At 38.6% G+C, this 11451-nt stretch overlaps 1 non-coding gene across 1 annotated transcript; it reads right to left on the bottom strand.

The window, feature by feature from the left end:
* Positions 1 to 11121: 11121 nt before the first annotated feature.
* Positions 11122 to 11228, bottom strand: LOC132651885 (U6 spliceosomal RNA). The gene has a single exon (XR_009589435.1). It is a non-coding gene; the product is annotated as a U6 spliceosomal RNA (small nuclear RNA).
* Between the last annotated feature and the right edge of the window lie 223 nt (positions 11229 to 11451).

The following is an 11451-nucleotide window of genomic DNA, read 5'->3' as shown; positions in this document are numbered from 1 at the left end:
TTGATATTCTGTAGGGCAAAGACTTTCAGAGGCCATCTGTGGCAGGTTCCTAACTCATTTTCTGTTTTCTGCTACTTCTGATATCCATCCTCTTTGCATTTTGGGACAGGGGTTGAACATTTTAGTCAGGGTACTCTCTCTTGATTAGTTTCTTTAGGTGTACAGATTTTTAGTAGGTTCATTCTTTATTATATGTCTATATGAGTGAGTATATACTCTGTGTATTTCTGCTTCTGGGAGTGCTCACTCTGGATGATCTTTCCAGTTCCCACCATTACCTTAAAATTTCATGATTTCCTTATTTTTCATTGCTGAGTAATATTCCACTGTGTAGATGTACCACAATTTCTTAATCCATTTTTCAGTTGAGGGGCATGTGGGCTCTTTCCAGCTTCTGGCTATTACAAATAAAGCTGCTACAAATATGGTTGGCCAAATGCCCTTATAGTGTACTTGAACCTCTTTTGGATATATGCCTAGTAGTGGTATGGCTGGATCTTGAGGAAGCATTATTCCTGGTTGTCTGAGAAAGCACCAGATTGATTTTCAAAGTGGTTATACAAGTTTACATTCCCACCAGCAGTGGAGGAGGGTTTCCCTTTCTCCACAGCCTCTCAAGAGACAGTTTTTCAACTTGGCCATTCTGATGTGTGTAAGGTGAAATCTCAGAGTCATTTTGATTTGTATTTCCTTAATGGCTAATGATATTGAGCATTTATTTAGGTGTTTCTCTGCCATTTGATATTCCAGGACAAAAAAAAAAATTCTCTCTTTAGCTCTGTTCCCCATTTTTTAATTGGATTACTTGCTTTGCTGCTTTTTGGGTTCTTTAGTTCTTTATATATCCTGGATATTAGCCCTCTGTCAGATAAAGGGTTGGTGAAGATTCTTTCCCACTCTGTAGGCAGTTGTATTGTTTTGATGATGGTATCCTTTGCTTTACAGAAGCTTTTCAGTTTAATGAGGTCCCATTTATTGATTGTTGTTCTTAGAGCTTGTGCTGTTGGTGTTCTGTTCAGGAAGTTGACTCCTGTGCCAATGAGTTCAAGGCTCTTCCCCACTTTTTCTTTTAACTGATTTAGTGTATCTGGGTTTACTTTGTGTTGGAAATAAAGGCATGTATCCTTACCAACTTGTTCAAATATATATATATATTTCATATGAGTATCATTTTAACTCAAAGCCTTTAATTGAAAATGTAAGAGATCAGAAAATTTTAAGTTTGGGATTTATTTTAATGTTTATTAATTACACTTTATTCACTTTGCCTCCCCCCATAAACTCCTCACTCCTCCCCTCCCAATCCCACCTTTCTATGCCAATCTTCATGCATGCTACTTCTCAAATTCACTGAGAGGGGACATCTTCCTCTCTTTCCTTCTAAACCTAATCTATCAGATCTCAACAGGAGTGGCTCCATTATCATCTTCTGTGGTCTGGTAAGGCTGCTTCTGCCTCAGGGGAAGGTGATCAAAGATCATTCTAACCAGTTCATGTCAGAGGCAGTCCCTATTCTCAATTCTATAGAATCCACTTGGACACTTTACTGCCATGGGCTACATCTTCATGAGTGTTACTTATTTGTAGTATAGACCTCAGGAATGAACCTTGTGCTCCAATTTTTTGGTTCTGTTGCTTTTCTTGTGTAGGTCTACAGATTTTATTAGGTTTATTCTACAATATATGTATATATGAGTGAGTATATACCTTGTGTGTCTTTCTGCTTCTAGGATAGCTCACTTAGGATGATCCTTTCTAGTTCCCACAATTTATCTGCGAATTTCATGATTTTCTTGTTTTGTTGTTTTGTTTTGTTTTGTTTTTTATATGGTTGAGTAATATTCCGTTGTTCAAATATATCACAATTTCTGTATCCATTCTCAGTTGAGGGGTATTTGGATTGATTCCAGGTCTGGCTATTACAAATAAAGCTGCTACAAACATGTCTGAGCAAATATCATTATTGTGTACTTGAGTCCCATTTTGATATATGCCTAGGTTGTGTTATAGTGGTATTCCTAGTTGTCTTAAAAAGCACCAGATTGATTTCCAGTGTGGTTGTACATGTTATATTCCCTCCAGCAGTGGAGAAGGGTTACCCTTTGTCCACAACCTCTCCAGCATGTGTTGTCACTTGAGTTTTTTATCTTGGCCATTCTGATGGGGGTAAGGTGAAATCTCAGGTTCCTTTCATTTGCAATTTCCTAATAGCTAAAAACACTGCACATTTCTTTCAGTGTTTCTCTGCCTTTTGATATTCCTCTATCAAGAATTCTCTGTTTAGCTCTGTTCTCCATATTTTAATTGGATTACTTGATTTGGTGCTTTCTCAAATTCCTTACTTCTTTATATATACTGAATATTAGCCCTCTGTCAGATAAAGGGTGGGGGAAAATTCTTTCCCAATATGTAGGCATTTGTTTTGTTTTGATGAATGTGCCCTTTGCTTTCAGAAAGCTTTTCAGTTTCACGTGGTCCCATTTACTGATTTTTGCCTGTGCTGTTGGTATTCTTTGAGGAAATTGTCTCCTGTGCCAATGAGTACAAGGCTTTTTGTTCCAACTGATTTAATGTGTCAGGTTATATTGTGATATCTTTGATCCACATGGACATTAGTTTTGTGCAAATAGTGGATCTATTTGCATTTTTCTACATGTAGACATCCAGTTACAACAGCACCATTTGTTGAAGATGCTGTCATTTTCTATTGTGTGGTTTTGGAATCTTTGTCAAAGCTCAGGTGTCCATAAGTGTGTTGGTTTATTTCTGGGTCATCTATTGGGTTGCAGTGATCCACCTTTCTGTTTCTATGAAAGTACCATGCAGTTTTTATTGCTGTTGCTCTAAAGTACAGCTTAAGATCAGGGATGGAGATACCTCCAGAAGATCTTTTATTGTAGAGCATTGTTTTATTAATTCTGGGCTTCTTGTTTTTCCATATCAAGTTTTGAATTTTTCTTTCATTTTTTTCTGTAAAGATTTGTGTTGGTTATTTGATGGGAATTGCATTTAATTTTAGATTGCTTTTGGTTAGTTGTCCATTTTTACAATATTAAACATCCGAAGCCATGAGCATGGGAGATCTTTCCATATTCTGACATCTTCTTCTCACTCTTTCTTCAGAGACCTGAAAGTTTTTTACTTAGAAGTCTTTGACTTGCTTGGTATGATTACACCAAGGTACTTTATGTCTTTTGTGGCTTTGTGAATTGTGTTGTTTCCCTAATTTCTTTCTCATCCCTTTGTCTTTTCTATATAGAAGGGCTACTGATTTGTTTGTGTGTTTTTTTTTTGTTTTTTTTTTTGTTTTTTTTTTTTTAGTTAATATTGTATCCTGCCACTTTGCTGAACATGTTTATTAGTTGTAGTAGTTCGCTGGTAGAATTTTTGGGGTCACTCAACATACTATAATTCCATCAGAAAATAGGAATACTTTGACTTCTTCCTTTTCAGTATCCCATTAATCTCCTTAAATTTTTAAATTGCTGTAGCAAGGACATCTAGAACTATGTTGAAGAGATATGGAATGAGTGGGCAGCCATGCCTTGTCCCTGATTTCAGTGGGATTGCCTTAAGTTTCTCTATGTTTAGTTTGATGATGGCTATAGGATTGCTCTATATTGCATATGGGATTTTGTCAAATGCTTTTTCAGCATCTGAGATTATCATGTGTTTTTTTTTTTCTTTCAATTTGTTAATATGGTGGATCACATTGATGAATTTCTTCATATTGAACCACCCCTGCAGACTTGGGATGAAGTTTACTTGGTTATGGTGGATGATATCTTTGATATGTTCTTTTATTTGTTTTGCAATTTTTTTTTTTTTGTATTTTTACGTCAATGATCATAAGGGCAATTGGCCTGAAATTCTCTTTTCTTGTTGAGTCTTTGTGAGGTTTAGATACCAAGGTGACTATGGCTTCATAGAATGAGTTTGGTAGTTTTCCTTCTGTTTCTATTTTGTAGATTTCTCTGAAGAGAACTGGAGTTAGCTCTTCTCTGAAGGTCTGGTAGAATTCTGTGCTGAATCTATCTAGTCCTAGGCCATTTTGCATGGAAAATTTTGATGACCGCTTCTACTTCCTTAGGGTATGTAGGACTGTTTAATTGATTTACCTGGTCTTGATTCAGCTTTGGTAACTGGAATCGATCAAGAAAATTTTCCATTTCTTTTAGATTTTCAACTTTTGTGAAATATAGACTTTTGAATTAAGTCCTAAAGATTGTTTGGATTTCCTCGGTGTCTGATGTCATGTCCCCCTTTTTTCAGTTCTGATTTTGTTGATTTGGATGGTGTCTCTCTACCTTTTAGTTAGTTTGGATAAAGGTTTGTTTGTCTTTTTCATTTTCTCAAAGAACCAGCTCTTGGTTTCATTGATTCTTTGAATTGTTTTATTTGTATCTAATTTATTGATTTCAATGATGTGTTTGGTAATTTCCTGCCATCTGCTCCTTTTTGGTGTTTCTGCTTCTTTTTTTTCTAGGGTTTGGAGATCAGCCATTAATTTGCTTGAATGAGATGTTTCAAATTACTTCTTAAAGGCACTTGGCACTATGAACTTTCCTCTTAGGACTGCTTTCATTGTTTCCCATAAGTTTGGATATGTTGTGCCTTCATTTTCATTGAATTCTAGACTTTAATTTCTTGATTTCTTCCCAGACCCAGCTGTCACTTGGTAGCAAGTTGTTCAGTTTCCATGTGTGTGTAGGTTTTTTGCTATTTTTTGTTGATGTTGAGGTCCAGCTTTATTCCATGGTGGTCAGATAAGATACAAGGGATTATTTCAATCTTTTTGTATCTGTTGATGCTTGCATTGTGACCAACTATATGGTCTATTTTGGAGAATGTTCCATGAGATGCTGAGTTAAAGGCAAATTCTTCTGTCATTGGGTCTATTGTTCTCTAAATATCTGTTAGGTCCATTTGATCCATGACCTCTGTAAGAGACATTGTTTGTTTGCTTAAGTTCTGTTTTGTTGACCTGTGTTTTCTTGATGGTGGGGTATTGAGGTCTCCCACTATTAATGTTTGGGGATATATGTGTGGTTTAAGTTTTATCAGTGTTTCTTTTACATTTGTGGGTGCCCTTGTATTTGGGGCATAGATGTTCTGATTTGTGATTTCTTCTTGGTGATGTTGCAATTTTCCCTTGATGAGTATGAAGTGTCCTTGCCTAACTCTTTTTTATTAATTTTTGTTGAAAGTCTATTTTCTCAGCTATTAGAAAGGCTCCTCCTGCTTGCTTATTTGGGTCCATTTGCTTAGAAAGCCAGCCCTTTACACTCAGGTAATATTTATCTTTGTGACTTAAATGTGTTTCTCTATGCAACAATTTCTAGGTCTTGTTTATGCATCCATTCTGTTAGTCTGGGTCTTTTTATTGGAGAATTGAGTCCACTGCTATTGAGAGAGACTAATGACCAGTGGCTGTTAGATCCTTCAATTTTGACATTGGCTGTGGTAATAAGTTTGTGTGCTTGTTTGGTTTTTGCTTTACTCTAGAAAAGTTAATTTTGTCCAGTGTTTTCTTGAAAGTAGCTAGTTTTCTTGGGTTGTATTTTTTTTTCTTCTAGTATATTCTCTAACACTAGATTTGTATGTAGGTATTGTTGAAATTTGTTCCTGTCATTGAATATCTTGTTTACTCTATCTATGAGGATGGAGAGTTTTGCTGGGTATAGTAGCATGGACTGACATCTCTGTTCTCTTAGGGCTTGCATGATATTTGTCCAGGCCTTTCTGGTTTTCATAGTTTCTGTTGAGAAGTCAGGTGTGATTCTCTTGGGTTTGCCATTATGTTACTTGGCCTTTTTCTCTTGCATCTTTTTTTTTTTTTTTTTTTTTTTTTTTTTTGCTGATCAAATTTCGATTTAATGGGTGTCAGGTTAACACTTAAGTAGGCAAAAAAGTATAAGCAGTTTCTTGTGCAGGCAATTTTACTTAGCCAAAACATGAGAGGGCTCACTCAAGGTTACACAGAGCCTGCTGTCTGGTTTACTATGGTTGCACAGAGTTCCCCAGGGTCAGAGCAGTCCACTGTAGGACCACCAAGGTCAGTCTATGAGAGACTGGACTTTGGAAAATAGCCAGAACCAAGAGGCCAAATTTCACTACTTAGATGCCATTAACTCCAAAAAGGATGACACAGCTAGAAATTCTTCAATACAAAATGTTGGCTTATGCTCCTTTATAGGAGAAAAAGGACTACAGTTCCATGTTAGCCCAGGTTTTTGCAGGGTTATATTCAGATCATTGTTAACCATTATATAAAATATATGCCTGGCTGCCAGTACCTAAATAAATTATTTAATGCTGTTTCTTTCTGGCCTATAGATTTGGTATGGCCAGAATAGTTCATTTTTGCTGAGGGCTACAGGCTAAGTTTAGTTCTCTGTTTAATGCTAAATAAAACTTTTGTCCTTTAATTTTTTGCTGTTAAGTTTTTTTTTTTTTTCAATGCAGTTTATTCAGGAACATTGAACAATCCTCGGACCCTGGGGAAAGCCAGCCCACAGCTTAAATAGCCTCTGGGTAGCCAACCCAGGCGTGCCACGGGGGCAATGCAGATAGGTCCACATACATGGAAGCAAGCCAGATCCTCGGCCTTAGCCAAATGTGGAGTTGTTCGTGACAGAGAGCACTCACCATCGGGAAGGTGGAAGGCGGAAACCAGCTCCATCTTTAAGGCATAGCATTCCGCAGCTCTCTACAGTTCCCCCTTTTTGTTTTAGACGCATCAGGCAAGAGTAGAGGTCTGATCTCTGATATTAGAAATAAATTGGGACTTTGTACAGATGTTCATTTAGGTGTCATCCACCCAAAGAGCATCAGACCGTCCGATACCTTTTTCTCAGAGGCGGGACCTGGGGCATCAACCCGCATGCAATCAGACATGCTCTTCTCTGGGTCCAAAGCGGCTGACCCTGAGTGCAGTGCTTAGCCTCGCATCCTGAGCGTATCATTTTAGCTTTTTATGGTATCCAACCATGCTTGGGGAGAATGTCCTGCTTCAATGGCTGTAAAGGCCTGAATGATCATGGCTGCATCACACTGTTGTGAGACTCTAATCTTGCATATATACCACAGGCAAACCAAGGAGACCAACACCAGAAGGCCTGCTAACTCTCCCATGCCCGCCCATTCCTTCAGATGATTCATGGCTGCAGCAATCCATGTTGATAATCCTCTGGCTAGTCCTGCGTCCACTCCGGTAGAATTTACTGTGACAATGGCCACTCTCAGCTGCTCCATCATAGTATCGAATTCTCCAGTCCAATTACCCAAAATATAGCTCGACAATTGTTTAGACAGATTTGCAGCGCAGGAAAAATTCTCATGTTGTATGCTAGTGACACAAAGTCCAGCATACTTTCATTGACAGCCAGGTTGAGCGATTTGCCATAGGGTATCAATTTGCTCCTGCAAGAGGTCAATCCTCTGATTGAACACCATCAAGCTTCCTTTTAGTTGAGCATTAATTCCTTTATGTACAACTAAGGCATGAGCTACATTGGCTAAATGATTATTCAGGGTTTGAGCAGTCTGCCCAGTATGACTCATGGCTAATGCCCTGGTGGTAGCTCCAACAGCCGCCAATGAGATGGTAGTAACAATGGTGGCTGTAGTTCCAAGATCCCTTTTCTGTCTGAAGAGAGTCATAGCGTGAGGGGCATCAATGGGCATAGGCACCCAGTGAGGCATGCGAGTAACCAGGGCATACCTAACTTTACTAGCATTCCAGCATTGGGCAAAAAAGCAAGTATCATTACCACAATTACTTGGCTCTATCTGGCTAATAATGAATAAAAATGGGGGATATAGACAAACAGGTGTGGGCTTATAGGAAATATTATGAGAAGCCTTAACCCCTCGTTGGAACATCCTGCGTCAGTTCTAGAACTAGCAGTGGTGGTGTCCGAGGTCTGAGTAGGTTCAGGAGACCATTGCCCCCAGGGGCGAGACGTGCTCCATGCCAATTGACTAACTCCATGTTTTCCTCCAATTTTGAAAGTCATTTAAGGTTCTTAAATTATTTTTTCCCTTTTTTCTTAAATTTTTCATCAATTACACTTTATTCATTCTGCATCCCCCCATAAGCCCCTCCCTCCTCCCATCCCAATCCCACCCTCCCTCCTCCCTCTGCTTGCATGCCACTCCCCAAGTCCACTAATAGGGGAGGTTCTCCTCTCCTTTCTGATCTTAGTCTGTCAGTTCACATCAAAAGTGGCTGCATTGTCCTCTACTATGGCCTGGTAAGGCTGCTCCCCCCCAGAGGGAGGTGATCAAAGAGCAGGCCAATCAGATTATGTCAGAGGCAGTCCCTCTTCACATTACTATGTAACCCAATTGGACTCTGAACTGCCCTGGGCTACATCTGTGCAGGGGTTCTAGGTTATCTCCATGAATAGTCCTTGGTTGGAGTATGAGTCTCTGGGAAGTTCCCTATGTTCAAATTTTCTTGTTCTGTTGCTCTCCTTGTGGAGACCCTGTCCTCTCCAGCTCTTACTATTTCCCAGTTCTTACCTAAAATTCCGTTCACTCTGCCCAACAGTTGCCCACCAGGCTCAGCATCTGCTTTGATAGTCTGAAGGGCAGAGGCTTTCAGAGGCCCTCTGTGGTAGGTTCCTAGGTTCCTAGGTTCCTAGGTTCCTAGGTTGTTTCCTGTTTTCTTCTTCTTCTGATGTCCATCCTCTTTGCCTTTCTGGATGGGGTTTGGATGTTTTAGTTAGGGTCCTATCTCTTGCTTAGTTTCTTTAGATGCACAGGTTTTAGTGGGTTTGTCCTATGTTGTATGTCTATATGAGTGAGTATATACCATGTGTGTCTTTTTGCTTCTGAGACAACTCACTCAGGATGATCCTTTCCAGATCCCACCATTTACCTGCAAATTTCATGATTTCCTTATTTTTCATTGCTGAGTAATATTCCATTGTGTAGATGTACCACAATTTCTGCATCCATTCTTCAGTTGAGGGGCATCTGGGTTGTTTCCAGCTTCTGGCTATTACAAATAAAGCTGCTACAAACATGGCTGAGCAAATGTCCTTTTTGTGTACTTGAGCCTCTTTTGGATATATGCCCAGGAGTGGTATGGCTGGATCTTGAGGAAGAACTATTCCTAGTTGTCTGAGAAAGCGCCAGATTGATTTCCAGAGTGGTTGTACAAGTTTGCATTCCCACCAGCAGTGGAGAAGGGTTCCCCTTTCTCCACAACCTCTCCAGCATGTGTTGTCACTTGAGTTTTTGATCTTGGCCATTCTCATGGGTGTAAGGTGAAATCTCAGGGTTGTTTTGATTTGCATTTCCCTAATGGCTAATGAGGTTGAGCATTTCTTTAAGTGCTTCTCGGCCATTCGGTATTCCTCTACAGAGAATTCTCTGTTTAGCTCTGTTCCCCATTTTTTAAGTGGATTACTTGGTTTGCTGCTTTTCAGCTTCTTTAGTTCTTTATATATACTGGATATGAGTCCTCTGTCAGATAAAGGGTTGGTGAAGATTCTTTCCCAATCTGTAGGTGGTCGCTTTGTTTTGATGACGGTGTCCTTTGCTTTACAGAAGCTTTTCAGTTTCATGAGGTCCCATTTATTGGTTGTTGCTCTTAGAGCCTGTGCTGTTGGTGTTCTGTTCAGGAAGTTTCCCCCTGTACCAATGAGTTCTAGGGTATTTCCCACTTTTTTTTCAAGCCGATTTAATGTGTCTGGTTTTATGTTGAGGTCTTTGATCCACTTGGACTTCAGTTTTGTGCAGGGTGACAAGTATGGATCTATTTTCATTTTTCTACATGTAGACATCCAGTTAGACCAGCACCATTTGTTGAAGATGCTATCTTTTTTCCATTGTATGGTTTTGGCGTCTTTGTCAAAGATCAGGTGTCCATAAGTGTGTGGGTTTATTTCTGGGTCCTCTGTTCGGTTCCATTGATCCACCATTCTGTTTCTATGCCAGTACCATGCAGTTTTTAAAACTGTTGCTCTATAGTACAACTTAAGATCAGGGATGGAGATACCTCCAGAAGATCTTTTATTGTAGAGGATTGTTTTAGCAATTCTGGGTTTCTTGTTATTCCATATGAAGTTGAGAATTTTCCTTTCCAGGTCTGTAAAGAATTGTGTTGGTAATTTGATGGGCATTGCATTGAATCTGTAGATTGCTTTTGGTAAGATGGCCATTTTTACTATGTTAATCCTACCAAGCCATGAGCATGGGAGATCTTTCCATCTTCTCATATCTTCTTCTAATTCTTTCTTCAGGGATTTGAAATTTTTTTCATACAAGTCTTTGACTTCCTTGGTTAGGGTTACTCCGAGGTACCTTATGTCATTTGTGGCTATTGTGAAGGGTGTTGTTTCCTTAACTTCTTTCTCAGCCCTTTTGTCTTTTGTATACAGGAGGGCTACTGATTTTTTTGAGTTAATTTTGTATCCTGCCACTTTGCTGAAGGTGTTTATCAGCTGTAGGAGTTCCCTGGTAGATTTTTTGGGGTCAGTCATGTATACTATCATATCATCTGCATGGACTGACATCTCTGTTCTCTTAGGGCTTGCATGATATTTGTCCAGGCCTTTCTGGTTTTCATAGTTTCTGTTGAGAAGTCAGGTGTGATTCTCTTGGGTTTGCCATTATGTTACTTGGCCTTTTTCTCTTGCATCTTTTAGTATTTTTTTTTTCTTTTTTTTTTTTTTGTGTGAATTTACTCTTTTGATTATTAGGTTGTATGAAGGTTTTCTTTTCTGGACTAATTTATTGGATGTTCTGTAGACCTCTTATATTCTTATTGGCCTCTCCTTTAAGATGGAGAAATTTTCTTCAATGATTTTGTTAAAAATATTTTCTAGGCCTTGGAGGAGGGAATCTTTTTTTCCCTCTATTCCTCTTATTCTTAGGCTTTGTCAATTTATTTTTTCTTGAATTTCATGGATGGTCTTTGTCAGGAAATTCTTATATTTAACATTTTCTTTTAAAGTTACTTTGATTTCTTCCATTTTATCTTCCACACCTAAGATTCTTTCTTCCATCTCTTGTAGTATATTGGCTATGCTTACCTCTGTAGTTCCTGTTTTCTTCCCTCAGTTTTTCTCTCCACAATTTCTTCTTAGTTTTTTCTTTAATTTCTCCAACAAAAATATGGAACATTACATGAATTTTCATGTCATCCTTAAGCAGGGGTCATGCTAATTTTCTCTGTATTGTTCCAATTTTAATATATTTGCTGCCTAAGTGAGCACCACATATTTCTTTCAAATGTCATTAATAACGTCACATGTACTTGAATTCTGAGTTTCACATTATCAGAGATTCAATTATTAATTGTTAAATGCACAGATATGTCCTCAGTCAGTGACTTATTTTCTGTAAAAATACTCCCTGAACAAGGCAAAATTTTGAAGAAAAAGTGTTAAATTGTGAAGTTGCTTGTATTTTTAAAGAGACCATCCATGATGTTAAGTC

This window comes from Meriones unguiculatus, assembly GCF_030254825.1.
Source record: "Meriones unguiculatus strain TT.TT164.6M chromosome Y unlocalized genomic scaffold, Bangor_MerUng_6.1 ChrY_unordered_Scaffold_32, whole genome shotgun sequence".
Lineage (NCBI taxonomy): Eukaryota > Metazoa > Chordata > Mammalia > Rodentia > Muridae > Meriones > Meriones unguiculatus.
This window is presented reverse-complemented; position numbering and strand designations above follow the sequence as displayed.